The 16,284-nt window shown below is 34.6% G+C and overlaps 1 protein-coding gene across 5 annotated transcripts in view; it reads left to right on the top strand.

The window, feature by feature from the left end:
* Nucleotides 1–1,978: 1,978 nt before the first annotated feature.
* The window catches only part of LOC132547545 (uncharacterized), a 35,531-nt gene continuing 21,225 nt past the window's right edge, over nt 1,979–16,284 (top strand). For 3 of the 5 annotated variants that reach the window (XM_060211341.1, XM_060211349.1, XM_060211318.1), the window contains exons 1-3: nt 1,979–2,027; nt 7,584–7,691; nt 16,028–16,114. The gene's annotated coding sequence lies outside the window, so the exon portion shown is untranslated. Of the gene's footprint in view, nt 2,028–7,583; nt 7,710–16,027; nt 16,115–16,284 lie in introns of all 5 variants that reach the window. The other 2 variants (XM_060211334.1, XM_060211326.1) reach the window with 2 other exon arrangements.

Here is a 16,284-nt window from a genome sequence, read left to right as displayed (position 1 = left end):
GGAGTACCAGAAATCATCCGACGGATAGTTGACCTCCTTTTAATAGTGATGAATAAAGGACTTTCGCTGAATATGCTTGTTTTCCCTGCAGAAAAATTACACCATTATGGCCGCAAGCAAACGACAAAGTCGAGCGATTCATAAAAACAGTAGGCAAATATATCAGAGCGGCTTCTGCAGAAAACAAACCATGGAAACAGGAATTATCAAATTTTCTCAGAAACTACCGTACTACACCCTATGCAACGAGCTGTTTTCTTTTTGCTACCTTATCGTATGAGACAAACACAAATGACAAAGACATCAGAGGCCGTAATCAAACTCAAAAAGCAAAAATGAAACGGTTTACAGAAACGAGATTACATGCGAGAGAATCAAATCTACAGATCGGTGATATCGTCAATCAGGAAAAATCGTGACAAAAGTACATCTTCTTTCAACCCAAACACGTACACGATCATAGTAATGAAATAAGCATGATTACTGCGCGGAGACAAAAAATCACAGAAAAAAGCAGAAACACGTCATTATCCGAGAAGGTGTTAATGCCAAGTGATGCACAGATATTACCTTGCACTACACGTGATGGCAGACCATCAGTCATGATCAGCCAGGGAAGACCAAAATGATGGAGACTACATAGAAATCCACTATGGATACAAATCTCAGTAAGTCGTGTAAAAGGCTTACTCAGCTCTTGGTTCACTGCTAATTAATGCAACTACTCTTTGTACAGATCCATTATTCATTATGTGAATAAGTTAAGGGATAGTGTACGCTCTGGTTAAACTCTGATTCTGTACAAGAATATTTCATACACATTATTCTATAGTATACAGCTAGTGTGCCAGACCAAAGGAATTTCATTCAGTAGTTATGATGCTGAACCGTAAACTTTGAATTCTGAACTTTGTAACCCAGTGGTCGGAATTTCTCATTTGTAAAATCCTCCCAACACACCGAGGACATTAAATCACTGCTGATAACTGATTAGCCATATCCGAAGAGGAGGGAGACGAAGCGTTATCAGATTAACAGTTAATTGAATTGATGTTGACAATAACCATAAGGTCACTTGTTCACACGGTCTCAATCTCAGACAGCTTCGGTATTTATATCCGGTACCATGGACATATTGTACAATGTGGAGTCAGTTGTCGTAATTCTAAAACGGACACGATGGAACACTTAAAAATGGAGAACACAAAAGTAAACGAAAATCAAAATTTACATAAATGATCAAAGCAAATGATAAACTTGTCTACGATTATTTGTCACATTACTGAAATAGAAACAACACTGAACCAATTTCGACTACTACGAAATAATAAAATTAATTTGCGATGTCGCGAAGTTCAGAATACGCCAATCCCGGAAGACCTAACACTCAGACCAATTATTGCGGGATCAAACGCACCGACCAATCCGATCTCCCAGAGTTATTTTCCTTCGTTTCTCTCTATTAGCAGTATCTGTATAATTTATAGATGAGCTTGATGGCCGATAGTTGACGTGAATTTGAATGTTTATATTTTGTTATTTATTTATTTTTAACTAATTCATTTATCGATGAAAATAAATCCGTTGGGTTATGGTATATAGTGTTTCAGGAACTGCCACGGATCGATATAGCTAGTGTGTTTAGGTTATAACCAGTTAAAAGATATAATTTATACATGTGCAAACGGACAAAGGGAGACTACTCGTAGTGCTAAACAAAGAAGTGTGGCTTGGGAATATATTAAGAGCTAATTTTAATTTTTAAAATAGGTGTCACCCAAAGTAGTATATATAAAGTAATAAGGATTAGTGCATATATCAACAGATAATATATTGAGGCTATCTACCGAGAATTAGATGCAAATTTGTCTACAATTTTCACTAATTTGAACGTTTAAAGGTCAGTTTCTCCGGATTTGCTTCCTGTTTTATATATTAGAAAATCCGAGTCTTCTTCCGGTTTGAAAATCATTTGTGAGAAAATTTGTGAATCAAGACTTCATTATCACATGGTGTTGAGGAACGAGGTTTGTTGTGTTGTAGTTTTCTTCAATACTATTTGCTCAGTGCTTAAATAGTAATCTCGAATACCATGCGCTGTTCTGTGTATTAGATCGCAAAATATCTCAGTAACTTCATACACAAGGACCATTCTTGACTTCGATAAAAAAATGTGTTTTAATGAACATAGCCTTCAAATTTCACTACCTTTTGAGTGGTAAGTTAATGTGAAGGTACTTTATTTATTGAAAGCACTTGTGTTATTGAAACCAAGTACCTACTACATAGATCCAAGATGTTCATGATTGTCGGAGATGAAAACGGCGGGAGCAGACGGTGTCAGCTAGCGCTGCACGCCATTATTTTGTTTTGATTTGTGGAAATGTCACATTTGATAGATGTACGTGAGCAGTTTTCTTTGTCCAATTTTGATATTTGGTCGTGCACATGTTGATTTATTGCTGTCATAGCTTTATTTTGCTGTACTAACTACCTATTAATTATATTAATTATAGAGTTTTCCAAAATACGTTGATAGTGTTTGTAAGCACATTTACATCGAAACGAATATGTTAGGGAACATTAATTTCTCCATTTGAAAATTTCCAGGATATTTAAACATACTATAGAGTTCATTTTCCATAATAGACTTTGTTCAACTAGACATTTCAATTAATAGAGGTTGGGGAAATGTTTCTGTAAATGAGCAACAAACTTCCTTGGTATGCAAACATTTATGAGTTAAGTTTCAGATCAAATTGCTTTAAGTTAACAAATAAATTGCCGATACACAGTACACTTTACCTAAACGTTAAGCTTAAAACCTTAATATATGATAAAGGTCTTTTGGAATATGATGATATTCAAACAATAAAAGTTGAATATTATTTTCTGGTCAACCATGAATATCAATTATCCACCATCCATGATGTGTGTCCTGGCCAAATTCAACGTGTAAGTGTAACCCTGGCTGTAACTAACTACAATATACTACAGGGCTAGAGAGAACTTCTCTTTAGCTCGAATGGTTGAGCGTCAGACTAGTAAGCCAGGGGTCATGGGTTTGATTTCTAGTGGAAGCATCGAAATAAATAGTGACCTCTGTAACATTGGTGCCCATGTAGGGATCCGGGAATAGTATTTAGCCATGCCCAGCCAGCATCGCTGTAACCCCTAGGACCTTGAAAACAAGTTATTTCCTGGAGGAGGGGGAGGGGATGGTTTGCAACCCTGGTAAAATACTAGCCGCAATATACTACTTAGCTAGAGACAGCTTCTCTTTAGCTGGAATGGTTGAGCGTCCGACTGGTAAGCTAGGGGTCCCAGGTTGGATTCCTAGCAGAAGTATTGAAATAAATAGTGACCTCTGTTACATAAGATTTATTAATATCTCATGCAACACCATCTAGGTATAACTGATATGTCGAGCTACATTACATAAAGTTGTGTTTTCCAGAACAACTGTTAGAATTGGTTTGACTGTATTTGGAAGGGTAACTACCCTTTGTTGTTTTCAAAATGTTAATCTTGTCTGGAGATCTAGATTGTCTGTCTCAGTTTTCAACTGATATTTGTCGAATATATTAAACTTACAATGGATAGACTTGAACCTGCATAACATGAAGTGGTGTTTTTCTACACAGCAGTTTGATTAAAAAAATTTTGAAAGATGACTCTTTTGTTAGCTCTCCTGGCCTGAAGGACCAAGTGAGTTAAAAGCATTCTGTAATGTCCGTCGTCCATCAACTTCTTCCTGTAGGAATGTTTGTATTTTGGTCTGACACAATCTTAGGTGAAGAGGAATGTAGGTCAAGGCCAAACAAATATAGAGAAAAAAAGAAATGGCATTTACCTTTAATCCAGGTCATAAGTCATTGTTTAGAGTTGAGTGTCAGAAGCTCTTTTTATGGAACCTGGTTGAAGTTTATTGTATGTGCCCACTTTGTCAATATATTTGTCATATTAACACTGATTCTAGCTTTGGTGAACATTGAATACCAGATGAGCGATGCAGGCCCATTTGGCCTGTTGTACAATTTTGGCAAGAATTATTGCCTTTTTTACAGCATTATTATCTTTTCCAGATATATTTCCTCCCTCAGTTTTCAAACAATTTCTTTGAAACTTGATATGTTTTAATTTATCATTAAAATAAACAGCACTGCTTTCCCACTTGATATTTTGACTTATTATTACCATTTTCATATGTTTATTTTTTTCCATACAACAAATCATGAATATTTCTCTGATATCTTTTTTAACATAAAAACCCTCTTTGTGAGAAATTATTGAAAATGACATCATCACAAAATCACATTCTGTATTCACTTTGTTTGTTAGGCCTTGAAGGGCCAAGTTAACTTATTGCTGTGTTGCAGTGTTCATCACCAATCTGTTACCCACCAACTGCCACCTAACAATCTATCAACATTTCCCTTCAGGTGACTTTTACACAACAATCAAAAGGTCTAGAATTAAGATATTAATTGGGAAAGTTCCTGAGATGAAATCTGACAAAGTTTGCAATTTGCAAAAAGAAATAATCTTGACCCATATTAAAGGTCAAATGAGTCAAAGATAAGCCCTTCAAATAACCACTGATTGATAACCAAAAAGCCTGGAAATTTGCAAAAGGACATGGCTATACTCCACATTCAAGGTCATAGAGTTCAATTAAAAAAAATAAATGACTTCTTCACAATAATCAACATGCTGAGTTTACAGAAAAAAAGTAGATTGGCCCATATTCAAGGTTACAGGGATCAAATTTCTTAGAACCTTCAAATAATGTAGTATTTTAACAATACATTTTCTTGGATTTAGAGGCTGACAAAGTTGGCAGAAAAATTTTTCCTTGATCAATATTCAAGATCACAGAAGAAAAAATAATTTCAAATGGATTCTAATGAACCAAAAAGCCTAGAACGATGATATTTGACATATGTTGGCTTCTGGGCTGAAGCCTTGTCAAAATTTGTGAAAAAAAGACCATTTGGGACCTATATTAATTCTGACAAGGGTAACTTTTTCTTGAAACCTTCACACAACTTTATATAGTGAAGCAATAGACCTAGAATCATATTTGACTGATACATCAATGGATTAAGGTCAACAAAGAGGTCAATATCCAATGATTGTTTAAAACAAAAGTTCTTCCAATGCAATGAACCAAAATAACTACAATAATGATATTTGGTTAATAGGTTTCTGAGAAAAAGCCCATAAAAGTTAATGAAAAATGAATACTTTGATCAATAATCAATGCCAAAGCTAGGTGTCAAATTAACTGAAACTTTGTAATGACTTTGAATGCCAGTGATGTGAAATATATTTATATATTTCTTTTCATTTATTGGGCATGATGCAATATATTGAAGCATGCTTCAGTCTGGTCATATACCTTGGCCTGTGTGTGGTTGGATCTGTACTTTACTGCAATGATCAGACATTAGTGACGCATGTTCTAATGAAATATGAAGAAGTCACCTGTTCTTAACTATTGAAATAGGTCAAAAATAGATTTTGATATGTGGATATATGAGGAAAAAATACAAACCTGTCTATGTGTTTGCTTAGTTAACATGGATCTTTTTAAGATTTTGTTGGAATGACCAGTACAATATGGAGACTAGGAGACTTGCTTTCTGAAGTCATTTTGAATTTCTCCATATTTTCAGAAAGTTATCTCCCTTCAACATAAAAAAAAAATGAACACAAGTCTGGTCTCCTATGTAACTACTCAGTTTACAATGGATCATTTTAAAACTTTGTGGGAATTGTCAGTATAATATGGAGTTGTGCCCACTGAAGTAACTTTGAATTTCTCCTCCTTTTCAGAGAGTTATCCCCCTTTATATAAAGAATTAACAAAATTTTGTCCAGCTTTGCATTTTAACAAGAAGCTGTTTTTCCAGCACCTGACTTGAAACTTGGCATGATTGTCATTAAACAATACAATTTTTCCATGTTAAACAGTTTTTTTCACTTTTTTGAAATTGTAGTCGCAATGATACCTGGTTGCTATAAACATATTGTAATGTAAATAGCCATTACTCCTTGGTCATTCAATTCAATAAATGTCTATAGTAGGATACATTAGGCGTTCCAGAAACAGTAACTATAGTAACATAATTCTGGCCATTGATTCGTCAAAATTTAGATATTATCTGATTTTGACCAAATTTGGTATAATTGGATGCACCATATATCACTGTATATGATTCATTGCCATGGCAATTTTTCTAGATATTGTCTGATTTTTATATACAGTTTTGTATATAGAGGTATTATAGCCGAAAAATAGTTTCCATTGTTTTTGATTTTTCATTGAATTTTTACATATTTGTTACATAGAAGTCTTTGCATCTACAGAAGGTATTAATTATCATAAGGATGACAGTTAAAGTTGATCGTGGATTCTGTTTTAAAATACTGTGAATTTCCACATACACAATACCATAAAGCACGCACTGCACTTGCTATCAGACTTGTAGAGCTGGTAAATGGAAACATGCAGTCTAGTTAATTTCAAACACAATCCCATGACAACAATTTTGGCAATGACTACCAACCTCATTTCTGACACCTTAAGTAGTTGTGCAGTAATTTAGACTGACACATGCAGTCCTGGTGAATAAGTGGCTTCCTACCAACTTCTGAGGGAAGATTTTTGTTACGCTTAGTCAGTATTGTATTCTTGTGTTCCAGAAGACCCAGGGTTAATCCCTAGTTGAGGAATAACATGATATTTAAGTTCCTCTTGGTTCCTATTTGAATATTGTACCCTTTGCCTGTTTGAAAAAAAAATGACACTATGTGGCCATCTTGGATTTGACTTTTATAGTTTGTTCATGTTGTATCTGTCTTTTGAAGTACTAGATGAGTGATTCTCAAATTTATTACGTAAGTTCACCTTGATCATAAGTTTTGAACTGTCTATACAAGCCACATGGATTGGGCACAAATTCTCTACTCATGGTCCGTATATATGTATTATGATGATAATGGGCACTATTCCTCCGAAGGATAAACTGAACATATGGTGCACATTTTAATATATGATTTTTTTTTATATTCAAGGGGCCGTAGATCTTCGTAACAGTGAAATGTTTTATTTTTTCCAAGTGTGTTTGATGAAAGAGATTAATTAACCAAGTATATGTACTAAGTTAGGAACTGACCAATCTAGAAATTTAAGTAGAAATAGTCCGGTGGACATTTCCCTGTCCAGTTGAAACACGCTCTCAGCTCGGCTGGGTACCTCAATAACTAATGCATATATACGGACCGTGGGTCAAGAATTTGTGTGAAATAACAAGTCACAATTTTTCTGAGACAAGTAATTATGATACATTTTTCAACACTTTCATTCAGTTTTCAGAAATAAAAAAGCTTATTGTTATTATATGATCAAGCCTTAATGGACATAATTGTATTATTGGTATTTCCCTCCGAAAAATTCAAAATAATAAACATTTAGATTTTTTTTCTTTTTACTGTTAAAATTTGATTTTAAATGAAAAGCATGTTTACATCTTATCATGTTTGAACTTGTTCTGAAGACATTTTGTTTTGTTTTACAGATCGTCATGTGTGACCCTCATTGCTTTCAAAGTAGATTTGGAATTTCAACACAAGCTGCCAGCAGATTTCACTGAAATTTGAAAAAAGTGTGTTCACTTGATGAAGTGGTAATTACTTTTGTCATGGTCAGTAAAGAAATTTTACTTCCATTATTAATGTATCTTTGAAATCAATTGCATTATAGAAGGATAAGACACAACTTTAATCAAGAGTTATTATTCTATTTTTTCATCTCCATCGATTGAAGTTTAAGCAAATATTATTAATCATTATTAACTTGATTTGAGGAAAGCAATACACCATTGGCAACAGATAAAGAACAGTGTTTACTGCATTGTAAAAGTTGGTTTGTAGTCCAGAAAAGAAAAGAAATTCAAAATTTCATTAACAATAAATCAATCTGTGTATAAATAAACAATATCTATTCAAATTTTCATACATGGAAAATTTAAAAGGATTGTCGATTTGGAAATAATTTCCTTATTTGTGTAAGGGTGTCTGTTTCAAATCCAAGAATATGTCTAGTCTGCTTCAAGTATATGTTAGCCATGTTGGCTGAATGTTTGCTCACACCAAGACGCAAGTGAGCTTGTTGCTATGTTGTAGTGTCCGTCATTCATCAATGTTTTGCCTTAAGTGACTTCTCTACTACCAAAGTTCCTTGAAGCATTTAGTATTTAGCAGGAAGGTCCCTTAGTTCAAGGCTAGCGAAGTTATTGAAATGAAGTGACTTTGCCCCTAAACTAGTAAACTAGTACTGGAATGAAACACAATTTCCAATGGAATAACAGACTCCGTCTACTTGAACCATAAACGGCCTTTGGTGTTGTACTCTGCTATAAGATGTCAAAAACATTGTTCTGTACCCTTTTGGTTCACATGCTGTTTGATCATGTGAAGCATTATTCAACACACTGTGACAGGTATGGCTTGTTATCAGTTTCATTCCTGTTTACAATGTACTTCCGGAAAACTTTAAAACTAATATAAAAGAAATGTGCTACAGGTGTAACAAATGTACTGGTGAAGAATATTTCATTTATGTAGTTGTAATGTGTATGTCCTACTTACACATTTATGACTTCCAGTACAAGCTGGCTTGCTCATTTACACTTAGACAGATAGAGTTACTAAGTGTAAAAGAAGAACTTGTTTGATGGTCTATATATAGTTGTAGCAAACTTGGTGAAATTATGAAAATATTAACATTGTTGATATATACATTACTATTCTTTATGGGTACAATTTATACTATAAAGACTGGACCATCCTAAAGATCACTAGCCGAACACATATCCAATGTTTATTGCACTCAAGGGCAACGTCTTCAATGATATACCATGAAATATTAAGTGAAGTAAGAGACATGAAAAGATATGTACCTAATGTGGTCGTAATGCACTAATATAAAAGTTCCAGTTTCATGTATAAAAAAATGACAGAATTATGACTATTTTACCCTAACAAGAACAGCTTGGCACACTTTTGTACAAATAGTGAAGGTAAATGCGAAATGTCGTCAGACACTTGCCTAAAATAATCAAGGAGGTTAGGAACATCAAAGGATGTATTGTTGATATGATTGTAATATTTCCTTGTACCAAGTTCCATGCTGATACTTTTTAAAAATTGGTTGAGTTGCAGAGAGATGAATTTTCCTCAATCACTGATGGAACACATTTGTATTGTGTGTCACAATTGAGAGCAGTAATTTTTAGTATTAGTAGTTGTTATATATATATATATATATATATATACACCTGTTGGTTTAATAGGGAATGAAATCTATAGTGACAGTTTAATGGGATGCACCTATTGATCTTGGCTAACCTTAGGTGGGGCCAAAAATGAGTGAAATTGGCTGAAATTTAGAAATATCTTCTCAAATCCCAGGTATGTTAGAATCAGGAACTCTTCATGAATGGAAAGGCTGTAAGATGCTTTATCAAAAGCAGGGTTTTCCATAATTTTGTTAGTAGTAGGCTGTGTAGTGAAATTAGGAGGCTGGCTTGCCGTGTACGTGTAGTCGTGTACGGAACATTATTACGGAACTGGATTGGTGTAGGCGGCCAAATGATCAAAGTAGCCGGTCAAATTGGCCGGCGACCAGCTCTTATGGAAAACCCCGCAAAAGTGTAAATTTCATGACCCCAAGGTCTCCTATTTCCCCCCTTGGAAAGGGGTAAAGTTTACGATAGTTTATAATGGCAAATCACATTTTTAGGTCATCTGACCACAAGGGTCAGGAAGATCTATAGCCATCTTGTTTTGACCGTTGTCCTGCACTGTCCTCTGTCATGTGCCATGCTTGAAACCTTCCATTTAAATGATTTCTCAATAAACAGAAGGTTTTTTGTTTTTGTTAATATTAATGACTTAAACCGACTGTCAAGGTCAAAGGTGTCAAATATGTCAAAAACTTTAAACAACTTCTGAATAACCAAAAATACCAAGGAACTGATTTTAGGTTGGTAGCATGCTTGGATGAAGGGCTACCAAGTTTGTTCATATTATTGCCTTAGACCTACTTTCAAGGTCGAAGGTGTCAGATATATCAAAATCTTTAAACAACATCTTCTCAATTGACAAAAGGTTCATGGTACTGATATTGAGGCTTTAGCATGCTGAGATAAATGGCTACCAAGTTTGTTTAAATGAATAACCTTGATCTACTTTCAAGGTCACAGGGGTTAAATATGTTAAAATGTTTTAATGACTCCTCAATTGCCAAAAGGGCCAGGGTACTGATATTAGGTCAGTAGGATGCAAGGATGAAGGGCTACCAGGATTTTGTTTGCGAGTACACAAGGAATTATTTAGGTATAGAACTTGATCTTACTGTATAAAGAACACACATGTTTTTATGAGCTTCTTTTTAGCACATTACATATATAATGGCAGTCCCCATGTCAAGTAACATTACAGATGTACATGTGTGCCGACATTTGGATTGGTAAGACAATTTACAGGATCAGATAGGATTATGTTTTGTGTGACCATTTGTTTTCCTGCCCATAAACTTTATTTTTGTGATGTAAGTTTTTTTTTTTCAGTTTTGATTTTTTAAATTCCAGACATTCAGTACATGAGGAACCGTCTTGGGATGGAATGCATCAGCTATGTTCCTTTACATCTATACTCTCTTAATTAAGCATACGTTCAAGACGTAATTGTTCAAGATGTATTCGAATTTTGATAAAACATCATAACTAACATTTCTGAAAATAGTTCAAAGAGAACTTGTATTTCATATACCTGGATAAATCAATGTACAATAGATTGAATGAAATTAATTGAAAGGGAGATTGGGGGATATTTTGGTTCAAAAGCAGAAACTGATTGGGAAGAAGAAAGAAAGATAAGGATAAGAAAGCACAAGAAAAAAGTGAAAGAAAGAAAAAATGAGGAAAGAGAGAAAAGCTATGAATGTTTATGAAAGGATGATGGCATAACTATATCAGTTGTTGAAAAAACTCCAAACTTGTAATTTCAATCATATATAGGATGATAGAGAAAGTGAAACAAAGAATTGTTTAATAAATGCTTTTCTGTGCATAGTTGCTTGTATTTATAATTAATTTCATATACAATCTTCATACCTGTAGATGTTGATTTCCTTATTGTTCAAACCTACACATATATGGACATATATATGTAAATATATGAAGCTATGTAATAGGCACTGAAGTCTTTGGTAAAGGAAGCTTCCCTGTCATATATTTTTGCTATGTATTTTTCAATATTATATGCTTTTTAAGTTTATGTCACTTTGAATATCAGACGTGTAAAATCAGTACACTGAAGTTAGAATAATCAACACCGACTCACTTCAAAGGCATGCCAGTCATGTCAATATTGTACATTTTAGTAACAGAATCACAGGCTATAGTAGTGGTCTGTGTAAAAATCACATGACTGACAAATTGAATTAGTAGGGGAGGTAACTGTTGTCTATTTCCTCGGAAAGACATAGAACTACATATATAGGCTATAATCTGTCCGTTCTGGAGTGACAGCCTATTTTACATGTATTGTGATTGCAGCAAAATACTGTACTGTATACAACTCTTTGTAATACTTCATACAAAAAAAACTGCATCACCTTTCGTAGTTTATCATCTCGGAAAATGAGGTCCCTAGCATTATCGGAAGTATCTTGTACTATACAAACGTTTGTTGGATAGGGACTAAAATTCCATATTACATTTATTGGCAGAGTTGCGCATGGCAGGCAGGTGGGGGGATGGGTGGACAGCGAAAAGGGTACCAATTTGTAGAATCAAGTCCTCCTAGAGTTTTTGATGTAGAAGCTTGAAACTTTGTAGGATGTTTGTATATATGTTAAAGATGTGCACCTCTTATTATAGATTCATTCCGGACATTTTGCTGGATTTTCTGGGCTTTGGAACTCAGTCATTTTCTGCAGTTTGGCAGGGAAAAGGGATACCAGTTTTGTAGGATCTACTCCTCCTAGAGTTTTTGACGTAGAAACTTGAAATTTGTAGGATGTTTATATATATGTTTAAGATGTGCACCTCTTATTATGGATTCATTCCAGTCAATTTTCCGGGCTTTGGAACTTTGTCATTTTCTGGAACTTTTCTTGTTATCACAGTTTCTCAGAAACTACTACAAGAATCTTTCTGAAATTCCACATATAAATCACCTGGGGCCCGTAGATGTCCATTGTGTATTTTTTAAACATCTCTGAATCAAAAATGACTGCAACTTCTGTCTTCAAATGCCTTTCTTCTGCACCAATTCATAAAATACAACCAAACTTTCTCTCTTATAACAAATAATCTACATACTCAACAAATGAAACACCCTTAACTTTCTTATAAATACCATATAACATTGCACTCATCCCGCAACCCGGCCAATTGTGGCTTTGCCCCATTTTACTAAATGATTTTGACATGATCCTGACCAAAGTTTGTTAATTTCGGTTAGGTCCAAAATCCATCATGGCTACCATCATGAAAAGTTCAAAATTTGAAATCTTGTATTTTATGTCAGATGACCGTTACAGCCCATGGGCCTCTTGTTATATTTATGTAATAGATGTATATTCAAAATCATATGCATATTCTTTGTAATATGGGAATATGATTATTATTCCCTTTAAATATTTCTAATTAGTGACAGTAAATTCTTTAAACAATTTTTCTACCACAAACAGAACTCATGAGATGGAAACCATATTCTACCAGAATTCTAAAATTGTAGACCAGTCACCTATCTAGCAATCCTCAAGGGTTGTCAGCAATATATGTTACAATATGCTTTTTAAACATGTGCTTTTCCAACTCTTCTTATGGGATTTAATTGTAACTTGTCAAGAACGATCCTGAGATAATGATTACCAGTGCTATCATTTTAATTTTTCGAAAGGCACTGTTGTGCACATGCTCTGAAGTAGACATTTCATAATTGTGGCATGTGAACCATATTTATATATTTCAAGACATTATCACATTAAAAATTTAGGCAAGTATCTGCACTGAAATGTGGAAAGTTATTCATTCGAGACTGAATAGATTTTTGTATATGAAAAATTCATACCTTGTCTAGTAACATGATTCATAGAAAAAGTGTGAACATGGGGGCCGGGAGGGTGGGGGTGGGGTAAACCTGCCTGAACAGGTCTGGATTTTCCCTGATACTCTAGTTTCCTCCAACTGTAAGACTCCTTGTGTAACAAAATGAGTAGAAAAATAAGTTTAATGGTAACTTTGGAATAGTGTGTATCGTAGAGAACAGCATCTTAGTTTAAAGTACATAAGATCAAAAGTCAGTCAATGCTGGACCGAGAAAACAATCCTGTGAGTGACAGGTAGTGATATTCATCAGGACAGATAGATGCTCTCTCTTGTATGTCTCGCGCTGTCGAACAGATATATAAGTAAACAAGATAAGAAACAATGTACAAGGTAGATCAAGGGTGGGGAGTTGATAACAGGTACTCCTAAATTCATGTGTCTTTTTAATTGTATGCACAATAGGTGTGATGATAGGAAAGTTGTAAAGCTTAAGTATAGGGGATTATAGGTACTGTTAGAGAGTCTGAGGGGAAGTTGAAGCCGGGACACTGGGCAGAAAGGAGAGCGGGGCAATGGATGGCCCCGAGTTAGAGAGCGGGAGAAACATCTTGGATGGTTATGTACTATGACTTTTAACAAACAATGAACAACCAGCTTAGTGTTATCAAATACATTTGTGTGGTCACTATACGATGCTTTGCAACACAAGTGTATTTTTGGTGCCGTGACCAGGATGACACTATTTGTGACTGTTTTATACTCCGGAAAGGATTTACCTGGAAGATAATTGGTGTTTGGTGATAATTGGAATCTGCGACTTTAAATACTGTCTGTATGATGACAGGAAAACATACATTATCAATTGTCATAGGCTTTGTAATTTGTTGGACCTGTACATTGCACGGGAAATCATATCCGAACGTAAACAAGAGTTTGAAAATTTGGATACGGTTCATCGCTCGGTAAGAGAAAGATTCATCAAAGTTAAAACCATGAATAACAGGTATAAGCCAAGCTTACTGCCTATAGTAGGGAAAGCTTTGAGCTTTCTATTTAGTACAGTATCCGCAGGTGACATTGACACCATCCAACAAGGTGTCAAAAGTTTGGCATATCGCATGTAGTTGCAGAAAACATGTCAATCATGATCTCACACGAGTTCAAGTGGCAGAAAATAGAGATATGATTGCTCAACTGGTTGCAGCTTAGTGTTATCAAATACATTTGTGTGTTCACTATAAGATGCTATGCAACACTTGCATGCCAGGTTATCAAGAGTGGAACATGATTGAACAATCATGGCTTCCTTGAACAACAGCTATTTCAAAACTTCTCCTCAAGTTCCACAAGTGGGTTTGAGCATAAGCAAACCTTAGATGATCCTGGCCATCAAGGTCACAGGGGTCATATTACAGATTTTTTACAAAAATTGTAAATATATTGCACCAGCATATAGTATGTGAAATATTTTTGATGTTTTAACTACAACCTAATATATCAACATCAGCAATTTACTTCTTGTCACTAACCAAAAGGCCTAGGATTTTCAACCAAAGGCATACTACTATAACATAGAGAGTAAGGAATTGTTGATTTCTCACTTTTAAAATTTTAAAATATGTTATGGTTAAAACTTAATGAAATCAAATAGGGAGGAATTAACATAAACTACATATGTGTGCATGCAAAAATTCAAAAAAAGCTAACTGGGTCACCAGGTCAAAGATCAAGGTAACATTTTAACTGGAATATATATTATGGGCAGATGTTTGGTTATGTCATTATTAATCAAAGCTTCCCAGAATCTTTAATCCAGGTAATAACTGCCACTGATTAGTACTGAGAGTTAGAAACTAATGCTTGTTGTAAAAGTTGCAATTGTTTAACATTGATCGGATGTGCCAACTTTTAATACCAATGGTGTACCTGTGAACATGGAGTACTAGGTGAGCGATGCAGGACCATTGGGCCTCTTGTTTGAAAATCACTGTTGGCACTGTTCAAGTTTTAGAGTTGTTGGGTCAAGGTCAAGTTCACTTACTATTTTTAAAAAAAATATATATGTTTATATACAGTTCAATAGCTTTTGAGGCCTGTATCACTATTTCTTGAGAAGAACTGGAGGGATTTTCCTCAATTATAATTATACTCTCTGCAAAACAAGTTTAAGGGGTTATGTTTTAATAATCTTGTCTTTCCTTCAGTATATAGACAAAATTTGACTGAAAATATGCATTTGATTTTCAAGGGATTTACTTAAAAATATATTGAGTACCAGTACCATAAAGGATTGTGTCCTTTAGAATAATTTTGAATTTTTATGCAACCCGAATTGAGGGTACATAGCCACCACTTTATCTGTTCATCTGTTAGTCGGTCCGTCCACCCGTCTATATAATGTTGTCCGGAGCATAACACAAAAGCTATAAGAGGTATCAGCTTAAAACTTCATAGATATATAGATCTTAACAAGAAGTGCATTGCACAAGAACCTTCTCTCTCTTTTGCAAAATTTTGGAGTTATTTCCCTTTGTTATTTCACATACTTAAATTTTGTCCCATTCGGGTAGCATAACCAGTCTCTGATGGCCTTGTTGCATTTAAGTTCTTTTAAGTGGTCAGGAGTTATGCTCCTCTATGTGAAAATTAAATGAAATGAAACAATAATATCTTGTGTAAATAGATAAAAATCTTGGCAAAACGGGAAAGGGTCTTGATAGATCTTTCTCAAATTTCCAATATAAGTTCACCTTTATCCAACATTAGGCATGTTTGATTTGGGACTGATCATAAAACAAAATGGTTGACTGGTGACCATCTTTTAATTAGGTAATGCTAGTTTATTACTGCATTTTCCTGAAGAGTACTCAGAAAAGGTGATTCTCAAATTTCATTTGTAGGTTGACCTTGGCAGTAGTTGTGCATGTTTGATTTAGGAACTGTTCAAAAGGAAAAGGGCTGACAGGTGTTCATCTTGATGGCAGAAAGTAAGTTGCATCAAAGTTGTCATTAAAACACATTATAATTGCCTTTCAGATATCATCTGTAGGCCCCCTTGGTCTTACGTTTTGCATGTTTAATTACTGGATGATTGACATAAAACAAAAAAGGCAATATATTGTTGGCTTTGCTTCATTTGTCTGCAGATTATTTGAAC

This window comes from Ylistrum balloti, unplaced genomic scaffold (genome assembly GCF_031769215.1).
Source record: "Ylistrum balloti isolate Yb309-2 unplaced genomic scaffold, AGI_CSIRO_Ybal_v1 Utg369614, whole genome shotgun sequence".
Lineage (NCBI taxonomy): Eukaryota > Metazoa > Mollusca > Bivalvia > Pectinida > Pectinidae > Ylistrum > Ylistrum balloti.
The sequence above is the reverse complement of the archived record's forward strand: the minus strand, read 5'-3'. Positions and strand labels throughout refer to the sequence as shown.